A 23,627-nucleotide genomic window follows, 5' to 3' on the forward strand; every position below is an offset into this window, starting at 1 on the left:
GGGAAAATTGAAAACCAGTATGGGAAAAATTAGGTTTAGATCAGTATCTTACACGCTATACTAAGAAAAATTCAAAATGAGTAAACGACTTAAATATAAAGCGTGGAATCATAAATAAATTAGGTGAACATAGAATGGTATAACTAACAGATCTGTGGGAAAGAAGGAATTTAAGCAAAGCAGGAGATAAAGAACATTACAAAATGTAAAATCAATGACTTTGATTATATCAAATTAATTATGTCAAAATTAAAAAAAAATCAATGCAACCAAAATTAAAAGGGAAGCAAAAAAAATGGGAAAAATTTTATAGCAAAACTTTGTGACAAAGGTTTAATGAACCAACTATGTAAGGAACTAAGTCAAATTTACAAAAAATCAAGCCATTCCCCAATTGAAAAATGGTCAAGGGATATGAATAGGCAATTTTCAGAAGAATAAATAAAAATTACCAATAATCACATGGAAAAGTGGTTCTAAATCCTTCCTGATTAGAGAAATGCAAATCAAAACAATGCTGAGGTACCACCTCACATCTAGCAGACTGGCCAATATGGAAGCAAAGGAAAATAATTAATGTTGGAGGGGATGTGGCAAAATTGGGACACTAACACACCGCTGGTGGAGTTGTGAATTGATCCAACCATTCTGGAAGGCAATTTTGAATTATGAGCAAAGGGCTTTTAAAGACTGCCTTCCCTTTGATTCAGCCATACCACTGCTGTGTTTATACCCCAAAGAGATAATTAAAAAAAGACTCATCCAAAAATATTTATAGCTGCACTCTTTGTGGTGACAAAAAATTAGAAAATGAGGGATGTCCTTCAATTGGAGAATGGCTAAACAAATTGTGGTATCTGTTGGTGATGGAATACTATTGTTCTCAAAGGAAATGTGAACTGGAATGACCTCCAGGAATTGATGCAAAGTGAAAGGAGTAGAACCAGGAGAACATTATACACAGAGACTGATACACTGTTGTAAAATTGAATGTAATGGACTTCTGTACTAGCAGCAATGCAATGACCCAGGAATCCAAAGGAACTTAGGAGAAAGAATGCTATCCACATCCAGAGGAAGAACTGTGGGAACAGAAATGCAGAAGAAAATATAATCCATCACATGGTTTGATGGGAATTTGATTGGGGTTTTAATGTTAAAAGATTGCTCTATTGCAAAAATGAATAATATGGAAATAAGCTTTGAACAATGATACATGGATAACCCAGTGGAATTACTTGTCAGCTCCAAGAGGAGGGAGGGAAGAAGGAGTGCAAATAATGAATCATGTAACCATGGAAAAAGTATTATAAATAAATAAAGTGCCTGTGCAGCCCTAAAAAGGGCTCAGCAAACCCTCACATCAGAGGTACTAGTCTCCCTGGAATACTTCACACACCTCAATGTAGAACTTAATAAATATATATCATCTGACTGAGAGCTTAACAGAATGTTTTGCACATAATGAGTGCTTAATAAATGCTTCCATTGATTCATTCATGCATCCATAGCAACAATAATTAGTTGACAAAGGAAAGCACTGAAAAACAGTCTGTCATAGTATCTACAGAAGTGGCCTTGGAATCAGGAAACCTTGATTTAAATCTGGGTCCTTTAACCTTTCACTCTCCCTATCCTCTACCCCCAACAATCTCAGGCTATAAGTTTAAGGAAAAACTGATAACCTTAAAAAACAAACAAACAAAAAAAAAAACCCAACTTCAAGCCAGATCTTTCTTAGAGGGGACAGCTCTCACACTTGGACTTTCCCCTTCCCATACTCTCTACCCTCAAAGTTAAAAAAAAGGAGCCCCAAAATAAGTTCCTATGTTTCACTTTTACAAACTTGCTTTCTGACTTCAGCCTATCTTTCTAGGTTGATTGCAAATTACTCTCCTCTATATACTTTACATTCTGATAGAAAAAGCATCCTTCTTTCCATTTCACTGGCAGGGCATTCTGTCTTCCACCTCCCCCATACCAAGAATGTTCTCCCTCCTAGAATCCTTAAATTTCCTATAGACTCAGCTCAAGTCTCACCTCCTACAGAAAGCCTATCTGGATCTGCAAGTTGGCAGTTCCCTTTCCCAGAAATTACATTTTGGATCACTCCCTCTAAGATCATTCTCTAACATGTACCTACAGGATAGATACCCAAAGGAAAACTCCCTCAAAATTTCAAGAAGCAGCATGGCTCTGCCCTCCTAAAACTGAAGCTCATTTTTAATAAGCAGAGTGTATTCTTAATTAAATGAAAGTAAAGACATCCATTCAGATGGGAGAGTTCTCCCCATAAAATGTGGGACACATTTTCACCATAACTACATACACATAGTATCAGTAGAACAATGGTTACACTCAGAAAATATAAAGGTATAGACAGTTGGGTGTGGCCCAGGTAACATGTTCCTAATGCTCTTTCCCTTTCCATTATGTCCATACTCTTTCTGCCTTCCCACTCCCCACACCCAGACTCCACACCCCAAATGGATTCTTTCCCTGAATCAATCCCTCACTTCTTTCTAGCAGCTTCCTCGTATTATCCTAATGTCTCCACTCAAAAGTGTGGGTATTTCTACATCTACCCAGCTTCAATATCCCAATTTCTCCCTTCTCATAAGGACTTTATGTCATTAGATCAATGTTTCTAGCATCTTCTTCAACCAACAGAAAAAATTGGATCTGTCTGAAAACGTTAACTTCCCTGCCTAAATTGCAGAAATTCTAATTACAATTTTGATCTTTGACCATCTTATCTACTTCTTGGGGGATCAGTTAGTTCCCTGAAAAATTCCCTGACATTTCATGATATTAGGGTGGGATCTAGGTTTAACACTTGAACAAAAATTTGCAGTCAAATAAAAAACCAAGTCAGAAATGTTCAGAGAGTGAGAGGGTCACTGCCCACTAAATGGAAGAAGGGAGAAGAGTGGTGAGTCACAGATGAGCCTTAATGACTTGGTTAATTATTTTTCTCTCTTTTCAAGAGAAATCTTGAGAACTGAATGCTTTAATAAGCAATAGAGTTATTTCAACCTTTTACTTAATTGCTCAAAATTTCTTTTGATTTCTCTCAAAGTAATGACTTAACCATGGGATTGGCTTTGGAGGAAGAAGTTCACTTCAAAGTGAATTTATACTGGACCTGAGAATTCAAAAAGGAAAGAGCTTCATTTTAGAGATAGGAATGCAATTCCAATTCTCGCTCTTCTTGGACCTGCCAAATGAATGAATCCTAGCTTGAAAGGGACCTCTCAATTCAACATTTACTCATTTCCTCCCCAGCAGAGTGCTAGGTTTTGTAGGGGCTATAAAGTTTTGATAGGATAAAGTCCCTTATACAACTTACCTTCTAATAGGTGATGGGATAAACGCACACAAACTCTTATGGGAGAACTGTGTCATCCAAGGCAAAAGAAAATACTGTATCAAGCAGGTAATCAAGCAGCTTAAGGAGCAAGTGTAGAAATGGAGTAATTTACAGTTCTTGGTTGTTATTTAAGGAGAAATTCTTTCTCTCCTGTGAAGCCCTTCTTAGATATACGTTTCTTTTCTGCTCAGCTCCTTGTAGACTTTTGAAGCTGGCTGTCATCAATGTGCCTAGTTTATATTTTGTCCCTGATGTGTATAGTTCTTGCAGGAATGCTTCTAGAATTAGGATGCTTACAGGAAGTCAAAAATCTTCATATGCTGCAAAGTTCACAAGGTCCTCTTGTAGAGATGGGGGCCCAGCCAAAGTACTTTGCTTCTCTTCCCCAGTCTATTCCTTCTCAAGGGACTTTGCTGGAGGCTTCCACCACAAAGCTGATAATCACCCAAATTCCCAATTCTAAAATAGCTCACTCATTTTATACAAGCCTTGCAGTTGGTGAGCAGTTAGATCCTTTAACCAATCCAAATAGACTTCATGTCACCTCACTGTTTAAAATCCATTGATACAGGTATCAGAGGCCTTATGCACACCCAGTTTTCACTACTGTTATATTGCTTTATAGAGGTTTTCTTCATTAGGTCTAAGTAGTATTGGTGATTGATTCATTGAATGACTACATCAGTCCTCACCCTTGGAAGAAGGGATAGGAACTGTAGAAAAGATAATAAATAATGGGGAAACCAGGGATGTTATAATAAATCTAAATGATTGTGGGTACACACACTGGGGTTTAGGAGAGACAGGACCAGGACAGGGAGACCAGATCAGCTAAGCTGCTCCTAACTGACAAAGGGACTGTTGACCAATTGCCACCACTGGGCCAGAGACTTTGAACACCAACAGGCAGGTGAAGGTTTTAACAAGTTTAATTATATTTAACTAAAATAAAGGTGGGAAAGGGATTTCTATACTTAAACCCTAAAAGACAAACCCACAGGGGGAAAGGGAGGATTTCCCTACTCTAATCTAGTGATCTAAGCAGGCAGGGCCGAAGGAGCAGTGCATTCTCTGGGAAGCTGATTCAAGCCTGGTACCAGCCAGACTTGAACAGCACAGCTATGGATCAGAGGGGTGGCTTTAAGGGTTCTCACAGTTTTCCAAAGAGGTTCATGGGATGCCAAAATTCTAGGTGGTCCAAGATACCAAGTAGAGTGAGTGAACTTGAGGTGCTGTCCACCAGGTCCCAAACTCCTCCTCTGCTTGGTTCTGCTCTGTAGGTCTTCTCCTCTTGCTGGAAATCCACCTCAGGATCCCAAGGAAATCAGGAAGGAAGGTCTGAGATCTCCCTGGGCAGGCAACAGTTTGCCCACCACTAATGGAGTCTCTCTCTCAGGGCACGCACACTCCCTGCCCCTTCATTCCATCCTAGAATGCACCAGCCTTCCTTCTAGGTCAACCTTAATACTTAATCAGTTATCTAATCTTCCTCACAACAGAACTAGCAGCTAAAAAATAAGGAAAGACTACATGGTAGAAGTTGTGCTTATAAAAAGCCAAGGTTCTTTTTTTTTAAACTTTCTTTTAAAGAAATTTATTTATTCATTCATTCTGTAAAATTTAATTTGTGGTTATTTTTTTCAAAGAACCAGCTCCTAGTCTTATTTACTAGTTCAATAGTTCTTTTACTTTCAATTTTATTAATTTCTCCTTTATTTTTTTAGGATTTCCAATCTAGTTTTTATCTGGGGATTTTTAATTTGCTCTCTTTCTCAATTTTTTTAAGTTGCAAGCCCAATTCATTGATATCTTCCCTCTCTATTTTGTTGGTATTCCTCATCATCATTCACTTAGATGAAATCAGCAATTATTTCTATGATTTGTTTTTTGACCCACCAGTTTCAAAGAATTAGATTATTTAGTTTCCAATTAATCTTAAATTTGCCTCTCCATAAAACCTTATTAATTAAAAATTTTATCCCATTATGATCCGAAAAAGTTGCATTTATTATTTCTGATTGTCTGCATTTTTGCAATGTTTTTATGCCCTAATACATGGTTGATCTTTGAATGTGTACTGTGTACTGCTGAAAGAAGGAATATTCTATTTATCTCTGTTCAGTTTTCTTCAGATATTTTTTAACTCTAATTTTTCTAACATGTCGTTGACTTTCCTTACTTCTTTCTTATTTATTTTTTAGTGTGATTTATCTAGTTCTGATAGAGGAAAGTTGTGGTCCCTCACTAGTATGGTTTTACTATCTATTTCTTCCTTAAAGTCTTTTAGTTCCTCCTTTAGAAACCTGGATGTTATACCATTTGGTGGATTAATGTTTTGTATTTATATTATCTCATTGTTTATATTGTCTTTTAGGAAGATGGAATTTCCTTCCTTATCTCTTTTAATCAGATCAATTTTTACTTTAGCTTTGTCTGGTATCCTGATTGTTTTGTTTTGTTCCTTTTTTTTTTTTTTTTTACTTTAGATGATGCATAATAAATTCTGCTCTGGCCTGTGTGTCAGTCTGCCTCAAATATGTTTCTTGTAAACAACATATAGTAGGATTCTGGTTTTTAATACACTCTGCTATCCACTTCCATTTTATGGGTGAATTCATCCCATTCACATTCAGAGTTATGATTCCTAATTGTGTGTTGCCCTCCATCTTATTTTTCCCTTTTGATACTGTTTTATTCCCTTTCACTCAGTTACTCCTTACCAGTGTTTTACTTTTCATCACTCCCTCAAATTACCTCCCCCTTACCTTATCTTATTCTGCCTCTACTTCTCTGTAGAGTAAGAATTTCATACCCTCTGAGTATACTTCTTTTTTTCCCTTTCTGAGCCAGTTAAAATGAGAGTAAAGCTTAAGCTCTGCCCATCACCACCCTTAACCTCCCCTCTCCGTAATGATTTTTCATGCCTCTTTATGTTATATAATATACCCCATTCTATCTCTCCCTTCTCTTTTCTCTCAGTGCAATCCTTATTTTCACCCCTTGATTTTTTTACATAGCATTTACATACATATCATATCATCATAATCAGCTTACTTCCCCACCCTTTTTCTAAGTATATTCCTTCTATGTTCTTTACTACTAAGAATTATTTTCTAGAACTACAGATATCCTCTTTCCATAAAGATATACAAACATTTTTAACTTAATGAATCCCTTAATTTTTCTCTTTCTTATTTATCTTTTACAGTTTCTCTTGGGTATCATGTTTGGAATTCACAATTTTTGTTTAGGTCTGGCTTGTTCCTCAGCAATGCTTGGAAATCTTCTATCTTATTGAATGTCCATTCCCCACCCCACCCCCCCCAAAAATATACTAAGTTTTGCTGGATAGCTGACTCTGGGTTGTAAACCTCAATCTTTCACCTTCCTGAACATCATATGCCTTCCAATACTTTAATGTAGAAGCCATTAGGTCCTGTATAATCCTAATTGTAGCTCCATTTATCTGAATTATTTCTTTCTGACTGCTTGCAGTATTTTCTCCTTGATTTGGGAGCTCTTGAATTTAGCTAATATATTTCTGGAAGTTGTCATTTGAGGATTTAAAAGCCAAGGTTCTAAGTCACAGAAATACAGAAAGAGGATATTCTTGACATGCAAAGACATGGGTTTAGGAAACGGAATGCCATACATGAGAAACATTAAGAATGTCTTTGAATGTGAAGGAAGCAATTCCATAATACCTAATGTATGGATATTTTAAGATATTAACATATTCTGCACTCACCCTCTGCTTTTCCCTTTCTACCTATTTGACCACAATTTCCTTGCAATCAATGGTCTCTTAAATCCTCTCTTAGCCTCTCCCAATATATTGTCTGCTATTGGTTGTTGTCTTTTGGAAATTATTCCGCAATGAAGAATCCACAGACAGGGACTAAACATCAATTTTTCCCCTTGCCTATGATCCCTGGGGAGAGGATAAAAGCAGGATTAAGGATTTTATCTCTTGAAAGAAACCTTAGTCTCTATGGAGATCTGAGCCTCTCTGTTGTGGATGACACAAACTGATTAACCTAGTTGGAAATCAGCCCCTCTGGAGTCTCGTCATTAACTCTCGTCCCTCCTTCTTCTATTTTCCCATACATCCCCATATTCCTTTGTCCTAAGGTGTTTCTTTTAATTCATAAGTGTCTCTGTATATGAGGAAAATGTTTCCATAATAAAAGAACTAGGTTCATAGATTAAGAATTGGATAGACTTTTTTTTTTACTTTTTTTTAAACCCTTGTACTTCGGTGCATTGTCTCATAGGTGGAAGATTGGTAAGGGTGGGCAATGGGGGTCAAGTGACTTGCCCAGGGTCACACAGCTGGGAAGTGGCTGAGGCCGGGTTTGAACCTAGGACCTCCTGTCTCTAGGCCTGACTCTCACTCCACTGAGCTACCCAGCTGCCCCCTGGATAGACTTTTATAGGTCATTGAGTACAAACCTCTTATTTTACAAATGAGAAAACTAAAGTCAAGCGAAGTGAAGGAATATCCTTGCTAAAGATCAAAAAACCAATGCATGATAGAGGAGCCTCAGTACCAAGATCCTTTATGGTCATTCATTCATTTCAATTATGTCCAACTCTTCCAGACCCTATTTGGGATTTTCTTGGTGAAGATACTGAAATGGTTTGTCATTTCCTTCATCAGATCCTTTCACAGATGAGGAACTGAGGCAAACAGGATTCAGTGACTCACCTAGAGTCCAACAGCTAGTAAGTGTCTGAGAACTGAATCAAATTCAGAAAGATGAATCTTATTGACCACAGATCCTTTTCCCACTATGACTCCCAGCAGCCCCGTCATCCATCTCCAAATCCAGCTATCTTCTACTACATAATATTTTCCCACATTACTGGTCAGTCTGAATCTATTGCAAAACCCTAGTTATGTTTCAGGACTGGAATGGTTATGAGTCTCATTTATGACACCAAAGCCATTATTGTAAAGGTTAATGTAATTCATTAGTCTGAGTTTATACTGTCATCCCCATTTTACAGATGGAGAACTGGAACAAAGTCAGGTAAGTGACCTTCTCAGTGGTGATAGAATGAGGACAAATACCCAAAGTTCTCTCCTCACAGGCTAGCTCCTGTCTCTAAATTATGCTGTCTCTCACCTTATGAGGGTAAGTACTATTGAACCAAGGCAAGAGCAGGGATGCAAATCACAAGACTTTTTGATAGTTCTAGCTCTCTTCTTAGTCTCACCTCTCTCATCTGGTTATACCCACCATGTAGAGTCTGAGAAACTCCAAACTGAGCAAGTAAAAGGGATAAATGTGGAGTGAGCAAGCATGCTACTATTCTCCTGATTCATGGAGTAATGGAAAACTCAAGTAACATAGAGACAAAGACTCAGATTTCAAATCTCCACTTTAATTATGAAACATTAGTCAATCCCCCTAACTTTTGCACTTCTATTTTCCCCTCTGTAAAGGAAGAAGTTGGACTAGAAGATGTCTAAGGTCTCTTCTAACCCTTTATCCTACAGTCCTATGAATGATAAGACTCCGCTACTTGCCACTTGAGTGACACTGGAAAAGTCATATATAACCAGTCTGTATCTTAATTTGTTAGTCTGTAAAACTGAGGAGCTAGAGTAGATCTCTAAATTTTCTTACAGGTTCCTTTGATCTTATCTCTTATCTACAACTTTACCTTCCTTTAGAAAACACGCACACACAAACACACACACACGGAGAAGACACAGCCAAGTAATTCCCTCTACCTTGGCATAAAACTTTATATCCAATGATCAATAATCATCACTAGATTATGAATTTTCTCAAGTTGTGTATCTTTGTGGTTTGTTTGTTTGTTTTTATTTTAATGAGAAGAATCAGAATTTAAAATGCTTTCAAGATTGAAAGATCTGATGATCACAGGACTGAGAGTTATAAGGGAATTTCTAATCATTTAAATCACTCTCTTTGGCCTTTCAATCTCTTTACCACTTTGCCCCTTCTTACTTTTCCATTCTTCTATTTTACTGCCTTCCACACACTTAGGGATAAAGCTAAAACTAATCTTTGGGTTGTTGGGAGAGAGAGAGAAAGAGAAAGAAATAAAGAGAGAAAGATAATGAGAGAGAGAGAAAAAGAAACATAATGAGAGAGAAATAGAGAGAGAGAAGGATAGATAGGTGGATGGCCAGATAAACAGAACATTTATTTATTTGTTTGTTTGTTTGTAGGTGCTAATTAATTTATTTAATTTAGAATATTTTTCCATGGTTACATGTTCTTTCCCTCCCCTCTTCCCACCCCCTTCCCAGAGCCAACGAGCAATTCCACTGGGTTTTACATGTGAAACATAGCATTTATTAAGAGCTTAGTATTCTGATTCCAGGAGTTTTTCCCTTAGCACATTGCCTGGGGATACAAATACAAAAAACAAAACACACATAGGTACAATGCTACATCTCCTATTACCATACCTTTGTCCTAACTCTCCCAGAATGTTCTGCTTCCTCATTTCTACCTCATGGAATCCTGGTTTCCTTCAACACTCAGCTGATATACCTCCTACAAGAAGCCTTTCTCTTCCCTTTCCCAGTTGTCCCCTCCTAGAACACTGCCTTGTCATGGTGAAGGAGCTCACTTATCTCAGGAAACTATGTGCTATGCCTTACATAGTTTCACAAAACAGATAAGTCATAGTGAAGAGTTCTGACAAAAGATGATCTACTGGAGAAAGAAATGGCAAACTTCTCCAGTATCTTTGCCAAGAAAAATCCCATGAATATTAAAATGATATTATTATTAAATTGATTAAATTTAAATGATTTATTATTAAATTGATATATTTATTTTATTTTTATTAGAAATATTAAATGATGCTTATTATTTTTATTATATTGTATTATGTTATGTTATATCACATCATATATTGTATTGTATGGTATTATATGGTATAGTAAAGTGATGGGAAAACTACGGTCATGGATCAGATGCAGCCCTCTGTAATGTTCTATCCACCTCACAATATTATTCCTAATCTGACGAATACAATGAGTAGGATACAATATAATGAAACTTTGAAAGAGTTGCTTTAGAAGCAGACTGACAGATGAGCATTTCCTTTCCTTTGGTCCCCCTCTTTAAAAAGTTTGCCCATCACTGGTATAGTATAATGTTTTGCATTTTACTGTATTGTTATATTATATATCATTACATATATATGATATGTACCATTTTGTCATATATGTCATAATAATATGATAAAGAGATGACACCAGAAGGTGAGCCCCCCAAGTCAGAAGGTGTCCACCATGCTACTGGGAGGAAGTAGAGGACAATTACAAGTAGCTCCAAAAATAATGAAGCAGATTGACCAAAGCTGAAGGAAGCTCAACTGATGACACATCTAGTGAAGAAAGCAAAGTTCAGTGGTATAAAGATTGATATTACATAGGAATCTACAACACAAGATTATGAAAAAAAGTAAGCTATATGTTGTTAAACAGGAGATGGAAAAATTGAGCCAATTGTCTTGGGTGTCAATGAGCTTAAATAGAGACAAATGGTGGATTTAATTCAGGGGATAATTATATATACTGTGGACAAGAATCCATTAGAAGAAATTAAGTAGCCCTAACAATCAATAAAAGGGTAAGAAAAGCAGGGTTGCTTTTCGCAAAAATGATAGAATGATATCTGTTCACATGCAAGGAAAATTGTTTAGCATTACAATAATACATGTCTATGCTCCAAACACTAATGTAGAAGAGTCTAAAGATGATTAGTTCTATGAAGACCTAAACATCTTTTATTTTATTATTTTTTCTAAAAATACCCTTACCTTCTGCCTAGGAACCAATAATACTGTGTATTGGTGCCTAGGAACCAACAATACTGTGTATTGGTTCCTAGGCAGAAGAGCGGTAAGGGCTAGGCAATGGGGGTCAAGTGACTTGCCCAGGGTCACACAGCTAGGAAGTATCTGAGGCCAGATTTGAACCCAGGATCTCCCATCTCTGGACCTGGATGTAAATCCACTGAGTCACCTCGCTGCCCCCTTAAACATCTTTTAAAAATAACCAACAAAAAAATAAAACCAAAAAAATATGTCATATTCATCTGAGAGGCCTGGAATGCTAAGTAGGAAATCAAGAGATAATTGGAAAAACAGGTAAGTTTGGCCTTAAGGTACATGAAAAAGAAAGCAAAATGGCTGTCTGATGAAGTTTTACAAATAGCTGAGATGAAATATATATATATATATATATATATATATATATATACACAATGAAAAAAAAGATGAACTATACAAGAAAGATCTTAACATCACCAATAATCACAATGATGGGGTTTATGATCCAAAGCCAGACATCTTGACGAATGAAACCAACTGAGCCTTAGGAAGGATTGCTAAAAATATAGCTAGTGGAAGTGATGGAATCTTAGCTGAGTTATTTAAAATCCTAAATTATCTTGTTAAAGCACTGCATTCATTCTGCCAGCAAATTTGGAAAATTCAACAGTGGCCACTGTGTTGTTGTTTTGTAATGAAAAATTTGAGTTATTTTAAAGTAATATTAAGGGTAAGAAATTTGCTGCCTCTTAGACTCCAGAGACTGAACTTATGAAAGATGCCATGGAGATGCCCACAGAGACCACATGCTGCTCCAGGAGTTCCTGAACAAACCAGATGTGCAAAATTGAACTTAGGGGTTGAACACATTTTTTAAAAAAAATTTTAAACCCTAATATCTTTTTCATATATCCATCTATATTAATTATTTATTTGTTACAGGGCTAGGCAATGTGGGTTAAGTGAATTACCCAAGGTCACACAGCTAGGAAATGTCAGAGGCCAGATTTGAACCTAGGACCTCCTGTCTCTAGGTCTGGCTCTCAATCCACTGAGCCATCCAGCTGCCCCCACATTTGTTTTATATGTGCTTTGTTGTGCCCAAGAGGTCTGCCCCCTAATTGCTTTTGTTCTTGTTTCTCTTTTGTTTCATTGTCCCCAAGTTATTGTATTTTTCCACTTGTAAAAATGTATAGATCTTTAGTTTGTTGTGTTAGAAATGATCCAATGGGGAGACTAGTATCCCAAAGGCTCACAGGGGAGAATGTGTGTTTTAAAATATTGTGACCAGGGAAACTGCATCCCCCAGTGTGCCCCAGGGGTCTCTCTCCCTTATTTCCTGGCATGGGATAGGTCTTGAATTGTAAAAAATAAAATTATTGTAAAAAGATAGCTTTAAAAATGTTATAGTTTTGGGGCAGCTGGGTAGCTCAGTGGAGTGAGAGTCAGGCCTAGAGACAGGAAGTCCTAGGTTCAAACCCGGCCTCAGCCACTTCCCAGCTGTGTGACCCTGGGCAAGTCACTTGACCCCCATTGCCCACCCTTACCACTCTTCCACCTATGAGACAATACACCGAAATTAAGGGTTTAAAAAATGTTATAGTTTTTTTTTTAATAGATTTATTAGTAGCCATTAGAAAATGAAGCCACGTGCCATGTGTGATAAGGGAATTTTAGGATGTAATAAGGGAATCTGCAGGATGTAATATGGGACTGAAGCTAGGGGTAATAGCTGGTTGTAATAAGGAATAAGGGAAGGCAAGGGACCAAAGGCTGGAGGTAATCAAGGGAATATTGCAGGGAGGTAATAAGGGCTTAGGCTATAGGTAGTAGCTGGTTGGAATTGAGGATAGGCACTGTGGATAGGGGTTTGTGAATCCCTCAGGCAATATAGTGGATGAGGAAGGTACAATGATGAAGGTTGGTAGTTAAGGTGGTAGGAGAAATAAGGGAATGTCTGAGTTTAAGGAATATAAACACTGAGGTACCAAGGGTTACAAGGGAGAGGATGAGTTAATCTAAGGCAGGCAACAACAGCAGGAAACACAGACTGGATACTCAGGTTAGAGACAAAACACTGAAGGGAAACAGACTGAGCCGTTCAAGTAAAGGACACTTTACAGAGCCAGGTTAGAGCCAGCCAAGAATGGCTTGAAATTGACTTGAGGCTTCTAGTCAGTTTCACAGGCAGGAACTAGAGGAAGTATTGAAGTTTCACTTCCTCCAAAATGGATACCTTCTGCTTCCCTCAAACTCCAGAGAGAATGTTATTCTCTCTCTCCTCCTCCCTCTCTTATTAATCAACTAATGAAGTAGTCAAAGGGTTTTGATTAAAACCAAATGGGGGGGGCAGCTGGGTAGCTCAGTGGAGTGAGAGCCAGGCCTAGAGACAGGAGGTCCTGGGTTCAAATCTGGCCTCAGCCACTTCCCAGCTGTGTGACCCTGGACAAGTCACTTGACCTCCATTGCCCACCCTTACCAATCTTCCACCTATGAGACAATACACCAAAGTACAAGGGTTTAAAAAAATATATATATTAAAAAAAGAAACAAATGGGGTTTATTGTCTTCTAGGGTAGGTTGGATTGGGTAGAGGATACAAGGTAGCCCTAACAGCCACTTAGAGAAACTTCAGGTCGGGGAAAGGGAGGCAAGAATGTGAGACTGAGTAGGAACCAGCCTACTTCAGCCCAAGAGGATTTGTAGTCAAAAGGGGTAGGAAAGCTGGATACAATGACTCAATAGGTAAATTTGTAACAAGGGTGAGCCCTATTTGACTAAACTATCAAAGATTTGAACTAACTCTCAGATCTACTCTCCTTTCAAAACTTCTCAGACATTCAGGTAGGGAAAATGAAGGTGGGAATAAGAAAGGCTAAGGAGATTCAAAGGAATTGGCTAAATTAACAATTTTAAAAGGAAAGCTGCAAAATAGAGGCCAGGTTTCAATCTAAAGAAGGAGCTCAGATTGACCCTGATACTCTCCACGAGTTCCCAGGACCAATTGCTCTCTTGCCAAGATTCTAAAACCCTCCTTAACTGACAGAAGAACTCTGCAAAGCAGTTATGCCCTCTCTCTGCACCACACATGCTATCTAAGTCAGTTTAAAAGACTTGCACTGTTATCTCCTCTCACCATGGTGGATTGGAAGCCAAGAGAGCCAAGAGTACAAAAAGGAAGTGCAAGTCCATGCACTCAATTTTATTCTCCTGTCTACATCATCACATAACTGTCTACCTCATCATGTAATGACAGGAAGCCAGTGGGCTCATGGGAAATGTAGTTCAGAGACCCCAAAATTTCCAATAACACAGAATGGACCAATCCTGTGCTGGGGGAGGGACAACACTCCTACCTCCTAAACTGGGACTGGTCTTGAATTGGACAAATCCCGTGCTAGGGAGTGGCCATGCCCCCCCCCTCCCACTACAGGACATGGGATTGGTCTATATAAGAACCAGTCCTGCATCAAGGAGGGAACTTTGAATCTGAGAAGATTCAGGGGTGGGGGTGGGGGGTATTAGTTGATTTCAAGTGGCTAGAGCTCTGGCTTTTTCTTCCTTTTAAATAAAGTTTTAGGTAGATTAGAGAAAGAATTTGTTTTCCTTTATTCACCACTCAATTGTAAAAGATCATTTTTCATCTAATTTGAAAGAATGGCAATACCAAAGAATGTTCAAATTACTAAACCCTTGTATTCATTTCAAATGCCTGCAAGGTTGTGCTGAAGAGTCTGCAAGCAAGGCTTCAGCAATATGTTAACTAAGAATTACTAGAAGAGCAGCCTTGTTTTCAGAGACAGATGGACCAGAGGCCAAATTGACAACATTCATTGGATCCTGTATAAAGCAAAGAATTCCAGAAAAAACATCTTCTTTCTGCTTCATTGACTTCACTAATGACTTTGTCCACATGTATGGATCACAACAAAATGTGGCAAATCCTCAAAGAATTAGGAGTAGCAGATCATCTTCCCTGTCTCTTGAGGAACCTGTTTATAGGTGAAGTAGCAAAAGAACCATCCATGTAACAACTGACTGCTTTTGGATCAGTAAAGGAATGTGACAAGGCTACATATTGTCACCTTATTTATTAAATTATATGGAGAATATGTTATGAGAAATGCCAAGGTGGATTAATCTAAAACAGGAATTAAGATTTCCAGGAGAAGTTTCAACATTCTCAGATATGTAAATGATACCACTCCGATGGCAGAAAGTGAAGAAGAATTAAGAAGCTTCCTGATGAGAGTGAAAGAGGAAAGTGTAAAAGTTAGCTTAAAATTTAACATAAATAAATAAATAAAGATTTGAGACTGGTCCCATCACTTCCTGGCAAATAGAGGGAGATGGAATGGAGGCAGATCCTATATTCTTTGGCTTAAAGATCACTGCAGATAGTGATGACAGCCATGAAATTTAGAGACACTTGCTTATTGGAAAGAAAGCTATGGCTAATCTGGACAGCATACTAAAAAGCAAGATGCTATCTCTGCTTTTTAGTATGCTGTCCAGACGAAACTTTGGTTTTTCTGGTATCACTTTATGGCTGTGAAAATTGAAATATAAGGAAAGGTAGACACTGCAGAATCGCGGCTTTCAAACTGTGGAGTCAGAGAAGACTTTTGAGAGTCGTTTGGACTGCAAAGAGATCAAATCTGCCAATAGTTGAAGAAACTAATTAAGACACTTCACTGGAAGGTCAAATACTGAAGTTAAACCTTAAATACTTTAGTCATATAATGAGGATTTAGGTCTTATTGAATAAGATCCGGACATTGGGAAGTCAGAGGATCTGGTTTTGAATCTGACCTCTGTCATTTACTACCCTTGTAACCTTGGGCAAGTCACCTACCATATTAAGTCTTATTTCTTGATCTTTCAAATGGGAAACAGGAGGTTAGACCAGATGATCTTCTAAGAACTGTACATCTTGTTATCTCAATTAATAATAATATCTTATGTGTATACAGAGTTTACGATTTTTATGATTTATGATTAGATTTACCTATATTGTAACATTTGTCCTTCACAGCAATCTTACTATTCTAGAGTTATAAAATGGAAAGAGCTTAGGGCTAGTAATGACCTTCTATATCACCTAGGCCAAATCCACTATCTATTAGTTGAAGAAACTTGAGAATTTGGTGTAAGAGTACATGAGATCAAATCCTGATGCAGTTACATTCTAATGCTGCTTCTATTTGGTAAAGATCTTTTTCTCACTGGACCTTACCTTACCTAATTATGAAAAGAGTGAATTCAATTTTTTCTAGGGTCAATCTTCATTTTACACCCCCTCAAAATTACTCTATTTACTTCACAATTTTGTGTTTATTTTTCTACATTATTTTCACCATATAATGAAAACTTATTAAGAATAGGAATTAATATTTTTTTTCTGTATCCTCTAGACCTACTGCAGTGCTTGGCATATAATGTGGTTTCTAATAAATACTTGATGAATGGATGGATGAATTAATTAATTGATTGATCAGTCATATGATTGATTAATTTATTTATTCAGATGCAATGTAATGCAGTGAAAAGGGTATTGATGTTAGGCCCTGAGTTTGAATCCTAGTCCTGCCACTAGGATCCGCTCTCTGGGTCTCAGTTTCCTCATCAATAAAAAAATGAAGGTCAGCTTAGAAAACCTCTAAAATAATTTCCAGCCCTAGATATATAATCCTTATATAAATTAATGAATTGAATCAGCAGATGATATCCAAGGTCACTTCTGATTCAAAATCCTCTGATCATAAATGTAATTTCCCTAAAATTATAGGACAACTTGTTGCTGGAGCCATGGTAGATACCAGTTCTCTGACCTCCCAAATAGGGCTCTTTCCATCTTTTACCATTTCTTTAGTTTTTACCTACATAGAAAAATCCTTCCACTGATGCAGAAAGCTACTTGCTCAACAACTCATAGTCTTAAAAAGTTACCATTATAAGGGGCATCTAGGTAGCTCAGTGGATTGAGAGGCAGGCCTAGAGATGGGAGGTCCTAGCTTCAAATCTGGTCACAGTTACTTCCCAGCTATGTGACCCTGGGCAAGTCATTTAACCCCATTGCCTAGCCCTTACCACTCTTCTGCCTTGGAGCCAATACACAGTATTGACTCCAAGAATGAAGGTAGGTGTTTAAAAAAATGTTACCATTATACCGTACTTTAAAATGATAGTATCCATGCTGATAAAGCACTATGTTATTACAAAGCACTTTACAATTATTTCATTTGGTACCCAGATCAGCCCTGGGAGGAAATCCAGACAATACTGCCCTATGTTACAGATAGAGATTAAAATTAAGAAATATTAAATTACTTACCCAATGATATCTAGCTAGTTCATGTTTCTGCTGGAATTTAGCACAATTTCTAATGATACCAAAGTCATTGTTCTTTTAGCCTCAAGCTCAGGGTTACTTCGGAATTCTGACAAAGATTATTTTATTTTATTTTGGAGCTTAAAGGGAATCAGAGAAAGCAAAATCCTGCCCCAATTCCTTTCTATGAAGATGTTTTCAGTAGATTATCATTGTTTTTACCACACTCTGCTTCTGATTTCTTTTCCCATCTGCTTTCTTTCCCTTTGTCTCCCTGTTCAACTTAACTAAGATAGCAGGTGATGGAAGCACTGAACACCATGATTTTCTGAATAACCAGAATTATTTTGCTATGTCATCATCTACACTTAGTGCGTGGGGATTATTAAATAAGAAGTTATTGGAAAGGCATATGGATAGCTTGTGCAGCTCCTCCAAGCAAAATAATTGCTGCTCATTAAGATTTAGAATATAATTACTAATTAGTATAACCAACAAAGGGCCAAAAGAAGCAGAAAAGAGCATTACCCTCACAAGCTGGGAGCAGAGCTCCGACACAAGCAGTGAATCAGAAAGTCATCACATCACAAAATCTCAGAACTAGAAGGATCTCAGTGGCCATCTACTCCATTCTATATTGATTAGTGCTTTAAGGTTTGCAAAATACTTTACAAATACTGTTACACTTAATTCTCATAATGGATATCCCATAGAACTGAGTGATATTGTGATCCCCATTTTTACATTTTAGTAAACTGAGGCAAACAGAGGTTAAGTGACTTGCTCAGGTACACAACTATCAAGTATTTGGGACAGGATTTGAACTAGATTTCTTTATTCTAGATCTAAAACTCTCCAAAAAATTTCCTCTATCACCTCCCCAAACAGTCATCAGCCAACCTTTTTAAAAGACCCCCTTTGAGGGAGATACCATCATCTCTTCAAACAGTCCTTTCCAACTTGGACAACCTTAATTATTGGGATTTTCCCCTGAAATCAGACCATACCAATGGTTTCTGCACAACTTCTACATACTGCTTCCAGTTCTATGCTCTGGGGCTAAGCAAAACAAATCTAATACCTGTTCATACCTCTAACATTTACTGTGTAACCCTTAACCACTCAGCCTCAGTTTATTCAGCTGTAAAATTAAAGGTTTGAAGCTAAACTTTAGGGTCCTGATAGAAAGGTTCCGGGTTAAGATAGCAGAGTAAGAAGCAGCTCTTAACCTCTCCTGACCGAAACACACAAAACTCCTCAAGGGGACATAAAAACAAGTCCAGACGAACGGAGGAACCCCACAACAGGGCACAGCGTGGAAGGTACGTGGAATCGAGACATTTCCAGGCTATAAAGGGCTCTCACTAAATCGCGGGCTGAGCAACCGCCCCACCCCCAGCCCCTCCACACACAACACCTATAGCGCCGAAGCCAGCTAAAAAGAAATAGAGCAAGTTTGGGGCACCCATTGAGTCATTGGCAGCTCCAGGGCCTGTTCCTGAGAGCAGCAAGATTTAGGACCCCAAAAAGCTAACGAACGCACACAAAATTTGAGCGTGGGAGCAGGACGCCGAGAGCCAATGCAGGACGCTGAGCGTGGGCTCAGAGCGTAGGCACCAGCGGAGGCATGGGTGGAGGCAGACACAGCCACAAGCTAAAGCTCTGAAACCCTGAGTGGGGAACTAGTGCAGACGGGTATACGACTGTGGAAGCAGCGCCCTGAGACTTGTAAAGAAACCTCCAGCAGACGATCAAGCAAGGGGGTCCACCAGAGGGCTTGACCGCGGACAGACCCTGAGTGCGAGGATAAACCTGAGAAGCTGCTGGGCTAACGATGGCTACCCAGTCTCAGGAAGTTCAGAAGAGAAAGATTAACAACAAGAAAAAGAAGTCTTTAACACTCGACAACTTTTACACAGAGAAAATCCAGACAACCTAGCAAACAGAGGAGGAGAACAAACAAGCATCTGGACCCTCCTCAAATAAGGAAAACTCCTCACAAGCTATGGAAGAGTTCAAAACTGAGATTTTGAGGAAAATGGAAGAGATCTGGCAAGAAAATAACTGTTTAAAAGGTAGAATCTTGCAATTGGAAAGTGAGGCTCAGAAACCAAATGAACTGATAAACAAATTGTACACCAGAAATGACCAGATTGAAAAGCAATACCAGAAGATTATGGCCGAAAATCAGAAGATTATAGCCGAAAATCAAAAGATCATAGCCGAAAACCGAAGATTATAGCCGAAAATCAATCCCTAAAGGCTAGAATTGAGCAAGTAGAAGCTAATGATCTCTCAAGACAACAAGAACAAATAAAACTAAGTCAAAAGACTGAAAAAATAGAAGGAAACATGAAATATCTCAATGAGAGAGTGACAGACCAAGAAATCGGTCTAGAAGAGACAATGTGAGAATAATTGGTCTTCCAGAAAAACCAGAAATTAATAGAAACATGGACTCCATACTAACAGAAATAATTCAGCAAAATTGCCCTGAAGTCCTACAACAAGAGGGCAATATAGACATTGAAAGGATTCATAGAACACCTGCGACATTCGATCAAGAAAAGAAAACACCCAGAAATATAATTGCCAAATTCAAGAGTTTCCAAGCAAAAGAAAAATTCTTACAAGAAGCCAGAAAGAAACAATTCAAATATCAAGGAGCACCAATCAGGATCACACAGGATCTGGCAGCCTCCACGCTAAAAGACTGTAAGGCTTGGAATACGATATTCAGAAAGGCACGAGAGCTGGGCCTGCAACCACAGATCAACTACCCATCAAAATTGACAATATATTTCCAGGGGAAAATATGGGCATTCAACAAAATTGAAGAATTCCAGGTATTTGCACAGAAAAGACCGGTGCTAAATGGAAAGTTTGATATCCAACCACAAAAATCGAGAGAAACATGAAAAGTTAAATAAGATACAGAGGGGAAAGAAAGAAAACTTATAATTTTTAAATTTGCCTTTTTAAGGGCCTCAGTGAGATCTAATTATCTGTATTCCTATGTAGAGAAACGTTATGTACAATTCTCTGTAGTGAACTCTATTCACTATTATAGTATTCACTATTATAGTAATCAGAAGAATAATTCACAGGGTGAGGGTGGAACACTAAATAATCTAACATGACATGGGGGATGGGAAGGAGGGGGTGAATAGCAGGGGACACCAAGAGAAACTAGAGTGAATAAGAAAAATAGGATATTCTATTACACACAAAGAGGGCATGGGAGGGAGAGAGGACAAATACTATTATAAAAAGGAGAGGAAGAGAGCATTAAGAGGTAATAATCAAAACTTACTCTCAGAGTAATCAACCCTGAGAGGGAAGAGTAGCTATACTATCCATTGGAAAATAAAACTCTTATCTAACCCTTCTGAGAAAGTTAGAAGGGATAAACCAAGGGGAGCAGGGGAGTGGGGAGGTCAAAAAAAGGGAGGGCAGAAGAGGAAGGGAATTCATAAGGCCTTTAAAAACAAAAAGAGGGGGGAAAATAAGGGAGGGGGTAGAAAGGGAAGTTAGTCAAGGGAGGGGATAAGGGATAGCGGCTCAATAGCAAACCACTGGTTTAAAGGGGAAAAGTATAAGGAAAAAGGGGGTAGGAAGAGGGGAGGATTTGAAAATGTCAGCAAATGCACAACTAAAGATTATAACTCTGAATGTGAATGGGATGAACTCGCTCATAAAACGGAAGCAAATAGCAGAGTGGATTAGAAACCAAAATCCCACCATATGTTGTCTACAAGAAACACATATGAGGCGGGTAGACACACACAAGTTCAAGGTTAAGGGTATGAGCAAAATCTTTTGGGCGTCAAATGAGAAAAAGAAGGCAGGAGTGGCTATTATGATTTCTGACAAAGCCAAAGTAAAAATAGATATGATTAAAAAAGACAAGGAAGGTCATTACATCCTGATTAAAGGCAGTATAAACAATGAGGAAATAACACTGCTCAATATGTATGCACCAAGTGAAATAGCACACAAATTCATAAAGGAGAAACTGGCAGAGCTCCAGAAGGAAATAGATAGTAAAACCATACTAGTGGGAAATCTAAATATTCCTCTGTGAGATCTAGATAAATCAAACCGAAAAATAAATAAGAAAGAGGTAAGAGAGGTGAATGAAGCCCTAGAAAAATTAGATTTAATTGATATGTGGAGAAAAATAAATAGGGACAAAAAGGAATACACCTTCTTTTCAGATGCACATGGCACATTCACAAAGATTGACCATGTTATAGGGCATAGAATCATTGCAAACAAATGCAAACCAGCAGAAATAATAAATGTAACCTTCTCAGATCATAATGCAATAAAAATAATAATTAGTAAGGGCACCTAGACAGGAAAATCTAAAACTAATTGGAAATTAAATAATATGATTCTCCAAAACCAATTTGTCAAAGAAGGAATCATAGAAACAATCAACAATATCATTGAAGAAAATGACAATGATGAGATATCCTACCAAACTATGTGGGATGTGGCCAAGGCAGTACTCAGGGGGAAATTTATATCCCTGAGTGCATATATTAACAAATTAAGGAGGGCAGAGATCAATGAATTGGGCATGCAAATCAAAAAATTAGAAAGTGAGCAAATTAAAAATCCCCAGATGAAAACTAAATTAGAAATAATAAAAAACAAGGGAGAAATTAATAAAATTGAAAGTAAAAGAACTATTGAATTAATAAATAAGACTAGAAGCTGGTACTTTGAAAAAACAGATAAAATAGACAAAGTACTGGTAAATCTAATAAAAAAATGGAAAGAAGAAAACCAAATTGATAGTATCAAAGATGAAAAGGGAGACCTCACCTCTAATGAAGGGGAAATTAAGGCAATCATTAAAAACTATTTTGCCCAATTAAATGCAATAAATATAACAATTTAGGAGATATGGATGAACATTTACAAAAATATAAACTACCTAGATTAACAGCAGAAGAAATAGAATACCTAAATAATCCCATATCAGAAAAAGAAATTGAACAAGCCATCAAAGAACTCCCTAAGAAAAAATCGCCAGGGCCTGATGGATTCACAAGTGAATTCTATCAGACATTCAAAGAGCAAATAATCCCAATACTATACAAATTATTTGATATGATAAGCAAAGAAGGAGTCCTACCAAATTCCTTTTATGACACAAATATGGTACTGATTCCAAAGCCAGGGAGATCAAAAACAGAGAAAGAAAACTACAGACCAATCTCTCTAATGAACATAGATGCAAAAATCTTAAATAGAATACTAGCAAAGAGACTCCAGCAAGTAATTAAGAAGATCATCCACCATGATCAGGTGGGATTTATACCAGGAATGCAAAGTTGGTTCAACATTAGGAAAACCATCCACATAATTGACCATATCAAGTCTAACAAACAAAAATCACATGATCATCTCAATAGATGCTGAAAAAGCCTTTGACAAAATACAGCATCTATTCCTATTGAAAACACTGAAAAGTATAGGAATAGAAGGACCTTTCCTAAAAATAATAAACAGTATATACCTAAAACCATCAACAAACATCATATGCAATGGGGATAAATTAGAAGCCTTCCCAATAAGATCAGGAGTAAAACAAGGATGCCAATTATCACCTCTATTATTCAACATAGTACTAGAAACACTAGCAGTGGCAATTAGAGAAGAAAAAGAAATTGAAGGTATCAAAATAGGCAAGGAGGAGACTAAGCTATCACTCTTTGCAGATGATGTGATGGTCTACTTAAAAAAATCCTAGAGAATCAACTAAGAAGCTTGTAGAAATAATCAACAACTTTAGCAAAGTTGCAGGATACAAAATAAATGCACATAAATCATCAGCATTTCTATACATTTCCAACACACTAGAGCAGCAAGAAGTAGAAAGAGAAACACCATTTAAAATCACCCTAGACAATATAAAATACTTAGGAATATACCTACCAAAACAAACACAGCAATTATATGAAAACAACTACAAAACACTTTCCAAACAAATAAAACTGGATCTAAACAATTGGAAAGCCATTGATTGCTCATGGGTAGGTCGAGCTAACATAATAAAAATGACAATTCTACCCAAATTAATTTACCTAT

Source organism: Gracilinanus agilis, chromosome 2, assembly GCF_016433145.1.
Source record: "Gracilinanus agilis isolate LMUSP501 chromosome 2, AgileGrace, whole genome shotgun sequence".
NCBI classification, from domain to species: Eukaryota; Metazoa; Chordata; class Mammalia; order Didelphimorphia; family Didelphidae; genus Gracilinanus; species Gracilinanus agilis.